This window comes from Bison bison, unplaced genomic scaffold, assembly GCF_000754665.1.
Source record: "Bison bison bison isolate TAMUID 2011002044 unplaced genomic scaffold, Bison_UMD1.0 scf7180017864063, whole genome shotgun sequence".
NCBI classification, from domain to species: domain Eukaryota; kingdom Metazoa; phylum Chordata; class Mammalia; order Artiodactyla; family Bovidae; genus Bison; species Bison bison.
In genome coordinates, this window is record NW_011494635.1 from 14,918,954 (window position 1) to 14,926,294 (window position 7,341).

A 7,341-nucleotide genomic window follows, 5' to 3' on the forward strand; every position below is an offset into this window, starting at 1 on the left:
AAAGAGTCTGGCTTGGGTCTGTCTAATGCGAGCACCCCGACCCCGGCTTTTGGAGTGTCCCTGACCCATCCCTCCTTGTGTCCCTACAGCTAAGCTGGGATGTGTCGGAATGTGGGGGTGTGAGAGGGAAGGAGCAGGCTGGGAGGGGTGGGGGGAGAGGGAAGGTGAGTAAGGCTGCGGAGACAGAAGCAAGAGAGATGGAGAGCTGGAGCGAGAATGAGAGAGACAGAGACAGAGAGAGACATCAGGAAGAGAGAGAAGAGAGCTGGAGTGAGAGAGAGAAGTGGCTTTAGGGAGAAAGAGACACAAAAAGCAGAGACAGGGGGGCTGGGCAAGAGAAGTAGTAACACAGAACCAGAGCCGGAGGATTAAAGGAGACACAGAACACAGAGAGAGAACAGCACAAGATGCCGAGAGAGAAAGAGAAGGTACAGGGATGGGGGACTGGGAGCATGTGACAGGGAGCCAGAGGCAGACAAAGATGCAGAGAAAGGCCCACAGAAGAGAGGCAACACAGGCTGACAGGCAGGGTAGGGAAGAGCCGTGGGACAGAGACACCGTGAGCCAGTATAGAGCGGGGGTGACAAGGAGGCTGGAAGGGCTGGTGCCACGCCCAGGCTGGGGCTGACTCGGGCTGGGGATGAATGTGTGACTTGTGTGCAGGGTGGCATCAGATGGAGGGAAACTCCTCATTCCTAGCCTGATCCCTCGGGGCCTTTCCTCAGTTCCGTGACTTGGGTGAAACACTGTCGATTTTAATACGCAAGGGAGGGGTGGGGGAACAGGAAGCTGGCTTAGGAGACGGCGGGTCCGAGTGTGAGGTCTGCCAAACCATTGCTGTGTCACCTTACGCACTTTTTCCAGTTTTTGGAGCCTTGGTTTTCTCATCCGAAAAGTGGGGATAATGGAGCCTATATCAGGACTGTTTGCCACTCACATGGGGCACCACTGGTAAGGGGCTTGTCACAGAACCTGGTGGTATGTGCCCACCTTACAAGAATGTCTGGGACTCAGCTACAATTCTGTGATCTCAGAACTAACCAGTGCGCATGCTGAAGACCTAGAGGGCAGAACTTGTACCCTATAGGCACCTCGAAAAAAGAAGTCTGTGGCAGGAAGAGAACAGGAAACTTCATGGTTGGGAGAGTTCCTGAGAAGGCTTTCCAAGGCAGTCATGATGGGTACAAGAGGTAAAGGGGGAGATAGGAACATTTAACTAGTCTCCATCCTCCTGAAAGGGGCCCTGGTGAGCAGAGAAGTGCCCTGGCCCATGGCTCCTCTGTGACCATGAGCCCTCCAGGGCTTCTGCCTGCCTGTCTGACCAAGAGGGTATCAGCCTCCAGGCTCTGTAGAGCTTTGAGGCCCTAACATTCAGGGGTTCTCCAGGTCTATGATTGTAGCAGCCTGATCTGGAGTGGGGGTGGGGGTGGCGAGGATGTCCCCTGTGCCTTCCCGCCACCCCCAGAGCTGCAGCAGGAACAGAGCCCTCTGCCTTCTAAAGGATCTGTCACAAAGCACGGTGGTGGGTTACTGGTTACCACATAAGCCAAGCCCTTGATCTGCCGTGTTTGAGGAAACCCTTTGTTCCTTTCAAGTCTCTATTCTCTCAGCCAGGGTTGGCGCAGAGACCGAAGCACTGTTTTCTCTTTCTTCCTTTTCTTTTTGGATTTTTAAAAATAACTGGCTTGTGCATTCAGGCAGTGTTCCAGAATTAGGTTCCCAGGCTTGGGTTCAGGGCCAGGGACTTCAGCTACCCCTTACTCCTGGGAGCACCTGGAGGAGTGAACCCAGGAAGACTGGGGGGATGGGGAGGGCATTAAAACCATGCCCTCGAGACAGACGCAAGCTGAGGCAGCAGCCCTGTGAGGTGAGGCTAAAGAGTACAGACAGAGTGATGGGGGGTTCCAATCCTGGCTGCAGTAGCCCCAAGCTGGCTGACTCTAGTGTACCTCCATTCTCTTCTGGACCTCAGTTTTGTTAAGTTAGAGGTCAGAGCAGAGATGACACCTTTCTCCATTGCTGGGTCCATGCCAGACATTACTAATCAATCTCCCCCTCCCCCAACCCTCAAGCTTGGATGAAACCTGAGAATTCTTTTCAACACAGTGCCCTGTGTGTTTACCACCAATTGAATCTGAGCAGTGCAAAATGAGACCTATTTCCCATTCTGGGACATCTCACGCGGCCAACATGAAGTGGGTACTCAAAAAATATTTATTAGATGAACATAAACAAATTTTTTTTTAGTCCCTACTACATCTCCTGCGAAGACTTGGCTCACTGGAAAAGACCCTGGTGCTGGGAGGGATTGGGGGCAGGAGGAGAAGGGGACGACAGAGGATGAGATGGCTGGATGGTATCACCGACTCGATGGACGTGAGTTTGAGTGAACTCCGGGAGTTGGTGATGGACAGGGAGGCCTGGCATGCTGAGATTCATGGGCTCACAAAGAGTCAGACACGACTGAGCGACTGAACTGAACTGAACATGCCAGATAGTGTTGTAAGTACTTCTAAGCAGTGAACAAAACAGAGTTCCTGACCTCAATTCAACGTGTGGGGGAGACAGGCAATAAGCAAATAAACAGAGAAATAAATATCAAACATCAGGTGGTAATCAGTGCTGTGAAGAAAAATGAACCAGAATAAAACAATGGAGAGTGACAGAGGATGGGTGTGGTGGCGGGGTTGGGGGGTGCATATTGTAGATAAGATCATTAAAGAAGGTCTTCTGAGGAGTTGATAGCACAGCAGAGAACGCAACAGAGTGAGAAATCTCTTAAGATTCCATCACTCTAAGACTATGAGTGGATTTGACACTAAGATTCTAATTTTTGTTGTCTAAGATTCTAGAATCCCAGGAACTTAGGAACCTGTAACTAAAATTGCGGATTTTTACTGCTTTCACATTCTCTGACAATGATTCTAGAATTTTGTGACTCTGAAATGCTAGGATTCACTGAAACATCTTTTTTGCTTGAATAGACCAGGATTCATTGCCTACCCTCTCCTGCTACCCTTAGGAAAGGAAGCTGAAAATAGAAACATCAAAACAACAAGCCATTCCAGCTCTAAGTGCCATAGTAAACAAATGGTCCAATGTTGCTCCGACGGTTTAATTGCAGCAGCTCCAGACAAGCTCATTCATGAAGCATCTTCAGTTGATGAAGAGGAGGAGTGAGACTTTGGGGGAAGGGGTGGCTTGTGGCTATCTCTGAGGAAGGATCTGAACTGCCATCCCAGGTGAGGGCGATGCTCTGGGAAGCTGGCTGGGTTTTAGCAGTCAAAGCCTACTTTGGCTGGATCAGACACCCTTTGCTTTGGGGATCAAGATGGTGGATATTTCCTAGGAGATTAAGAAAGGCCTCTCTGAAGAGATGGCATTAGAGCTGGATCTGAAGGACTAGACAATGCCAGGTTGACAGACTGCCAGGGGAAGTGAATTACAGGCAGAGGGAATAGCAGATGCAAAGGTTCTGAGGTGAGAGGGAGCTTGGCTGGTTCCCAAAGCTGTTGGAATGCATAAAAACAAGGAGATAAGATTAGAAGGGCATGAAGGGTCTGGATCATACATGGGTTTGTAGGCCAGGACTAGGAATGTGGAAGCTCCTGAAAGGTTTTAAACAGAGGAGTGACATAATGTTAATTCTTTAATTAAAATATTCCTAAGCACTCTGAGTAGAATGAACTACTGTGGGGAAAAGTAGAAACTAGAAGATTAGTAAGAAACTGGTGTTTGTCCCACTGAGAAATAATGGTGGCTTAGACTTAAATGGTGGCAGTAAATCCATCTGTTCATCTCTCCCTTCTTCCTTCTCTCTTCCTTCCATCCTTCCCTCTATCCATCCATTTGTTAACCAAACACATATTAAGTGTCCGTGGGGAGTTGGGCATAATGCTGGAATCACAAAGATGAATTCAACATGGTTCCTAACCATGAGGAACTCATAGACCGGCAGGGTGCATGACGTTGCCGTACAGTGGTATGAACGCTCCAGGTAAGAAATTCACCAGGTATGGCGCAAGCTCACAGGAGGAAATGTGTTGAGCCTGGGAAGCTGGAAAAGGCCTCGTGCAGGAGGAGTTGATGTTTGAATTGGACCTTTTGGAAGACACAGGGGAAGTGGGCAGCCAGGAGAGTGTCCCTGGCAGGGGGGCAGCGTGAGTAAAGGCAAGGGGGTAGCCTGAGAGAGCATGGTGTGTATTGAAATGTGGAGATGTCCAGGTTGGTGGAATCAACAGGTGTGTGGAGGCACACTCTGGGAGAGGTGGAAGGCACACTTGTGATGGGCCTGCCCCTTGCTGCTCAGTTCTGCCTGCCCCAACCAGAGCTGAGTAATTTAATTAAGTGCCAACTCTCAAATAAGATGCAGCTGTTAAGCAGATGTCGCCTTTCACCCCAGATGGAGGTGCATCTTGGCAACGGGCACAGCATTTCTAGGGCATCTAATTTGTGAAGCTGTAGAGAGGAAGGAAATTCAAGACACTGCCATTATTATCTAACGACCATCATTCGCTCGGCCCCCACCCCTAGTACCTCTGCCACCTGTCAGACATTCCTGTTGGCTTCAGACTAGAGACAGGGAAGTGGGCTTGCAGGTGGACTAGGAACTTGACTTGCTGGTTCTCGCTCAGTAAAGGAAAAGAAAAGTAAATGAAAAAGCTGTCAATCCACAGAGAATCCCCAAGAACTTTTATGATAGTGGAAAGTGACCTATTGCCCCAGTTTTCATGAAAGGGGCACAGACAATAACCGCTATCTACTGAACTGCTACTTACAGTCACACGCTGAGTGCAGTTCTTCATGCACCTGGTCTCTGGTTCTCTAGGCCCCCCCATCTCCATGCACCAATGTACCCCATGCAGGTACTGCCTCAAGGCCTCTGCCCTTGCTTCCTCCCCTGGGAATGCTCTTCCTCCCCTGGGAATGCTCTGTCCACGTGGCTCATTCCCTCCTGTTTTTCAATGTCACCTCCTCACAGAGGCCTTCCCTGACCCCCTGCTTACAGTAGCAGCCTCTCCATCATTCTCTATCCCTTACCTTGCTTTATTTCCCTTCATCACCAGATACGTGTATGTTTACTTGGTGTCTGTTTCTCTCCTCTAGAGTTTAAACTCCTAAGCACAAAGATTTCTGTCTCTTTTATTCATTGTGGCCCCTCCAGCACTCAAAAGAATGCTTGACACAGGGCAGAACTCTAAATATTTGTTCAGTGGGTGGATGAATGATCAATGGATCTCATTGAACTTCAGGGAGATAAAATCACTTTCCCAGGAGTAACATAGCTGCGAGGGGCAAGCTTGGATTTGAATTTGGGTCTGTCTATTCCAAAACTCTTTCCTTAAGGCTCTCTCCTCTACTCTTTCTCCATAGCACTTACAACCACTTACTTGTTAACGATCTGTTCTTGTGTTTGGTATCTGTCTCCCCCACTAGAATGGCAACTCCACTGTAATAACAGAGTTCACCTGTTTTATTCACAACTGACTCCTCTCACACACATACTTCTTTAATCCTGGAAGCAAGCCATTTTACAGATGGGAAAATTGAGGCTCAGACAGAGGAATGGTTTGCCTTGCCCAGGGTCCTCCACCTAGTGAGTGGAGAGCAGGTTTTCATTTGTCATATGAAAGGGTCCCCCATTTAACACTTGCTGGTTCAGTCCACCCAAGGGACTCCCAGCCTGGCCAGAAGCTCCACTCACAGCCTGCTTTCCCCTCAAGGTCAGCAGTGTCAGGGCCAACGTCAAGCTAACCCTTAATTCATAACTCCCCAGTTTTGTCCATTCAAGTAAAAACTTTGATGTTATTTTAACTCAAATCCCCCATTGACTTCAATGGAAGCTTTGAATCCATGAGGAAGTTCTGACAGCGATTTTGGAGGTAGCACAAGCACCCAGTGGAAATCACATTAGCATACTCATTATCTCAGGATTCTTTGAATGTGTTTTTCAGCTGTTCCCTTAAAGTGACTGGCAACAATGGATCCTTTCTATTCACGAATTCCCGGGCCTGTATTGGGGCTGTGGTGGGCTCCTAGGTGCTTCTCTGCGCTTTCCAAATGGTGACAATGATGTGAACCCCTGCGGCATAAGGTAAGGTAAAGAATGCCATCCAGGCAGACACTCTGGGGTAAAAGAAGCACATGGTCCGGGTTTGGAAGAAACAACTCCTCAAGTCACTTAGGGCCGGGTGTGGTGGGACCCCCAGGGGTGAGAGTGGGGGCTCAGGTAACAAAACTGTTGCTAAAGGGCAGGGATGGCTTTGGGTTGTCAAGATGGCTGCTCAACTCCGGAAAGTGCCAGAATCAGCTGGGGAGCATCTGCCAACCCTTAGCATCCAGAACCCCCACAGAAGACCATTTAGCTCTGAATCTTGGGACTTGGGGGGACAACTGGGCCTCAAAGGCTTTTGAGTGTTCCCGGATGACTCTAGTACACTGACAGGCAGCTAGTAAGTGGAGCTAAACTGTTCTCTCAGTCAAACCAGAGGGGAGGGGAAGCTGGAAATTATGCCATGGGTGATGGTGGCAGAGAGGGGCAATAGGAAGTCCTCTGAGGATGTGTGGGGAAGAAGGCACATCAGAGAAAACATCCCCCTTTTTTTCTTTTTAAGAAAAATTTCAAGTACAGAAAAGTAGAGAGACTAGTACAATGACCCCCTTATCTGTTACCAGTCTCATCAATTACCAGCGTGATGCCCCCGTTGCGGGGGGAGGCTGAGGTGTATGTGGGAGGCAAAGCACCCAGCTTCCCTGGGAGCTTCCTGGAAAGCCAGCGCTCTTCGCCAGTGGTTCTGTGACAGTGGATCCCTGGTGGGAATGCAAAGCGCCCCACCAAGCTCTCAGGCTACGACAAGTTTTGGCAGGAGAGCCAACAACTGGGACACAAGGACTTCTGTAGTAAGGAAAAAAAGTTATACTTAAGAAATTCCCAACTATTTGAAATAATTCCTCCTCGACTAGTTCCTCGGTCCTCGTGTTTTGGGACAGGGCTGTGAGCATCCCCTTTTGGTGGGACCTCTCTGGCTGCTGAGTGCAGACACCTGCAGAAGGCGAGCACAGAGCAGAAGGTGTTGCAGTCTCCCCAGACCCACTGACAGTTTAGCCACTTGCAAATCATTCAGCTGCCAGTGCTCCAGGGACTGAGTTAGTTCAGGGCCCCCTTCTTGTCTTCACTTGTGTGCCTTCACGTAAGAGTCTCTGTGTTTTCACACTGTCTTTGTAATATCTGATCCTATGGGGTCTTTTGGTTTTTATGCATTTTTCCATCTCTGAGATCCAGATTCAAACACAGTACCAATACTAGACCAATTGATACTGATCAGTTTAGCTAACTGCGCT

At 49.1% G+C, this 7,341-nt stretch overlaps 1 long non-coding RNA gene across 1 annotated transcript; it reads left to right on the plus strand.

The window, feature by feature from the left end:
- Positions 1-312: 312 nt before the first annotated feature.
- On the plus strand, positions 313-6,088 carry LOC104986088. The gene is made up of 4 exons (XR_824999.1): positions 313-428; positions 3,023-3,242; positions 3,873-3,997; positions 5,955-6,088. It is a non-coding gene; the product is annotated as an uncharacterized LOC104986088 (long non-coding RNA).
- The last annotated feature ends 1,253 nt before the right edge of the window (positions 6,089-7,341 follow it).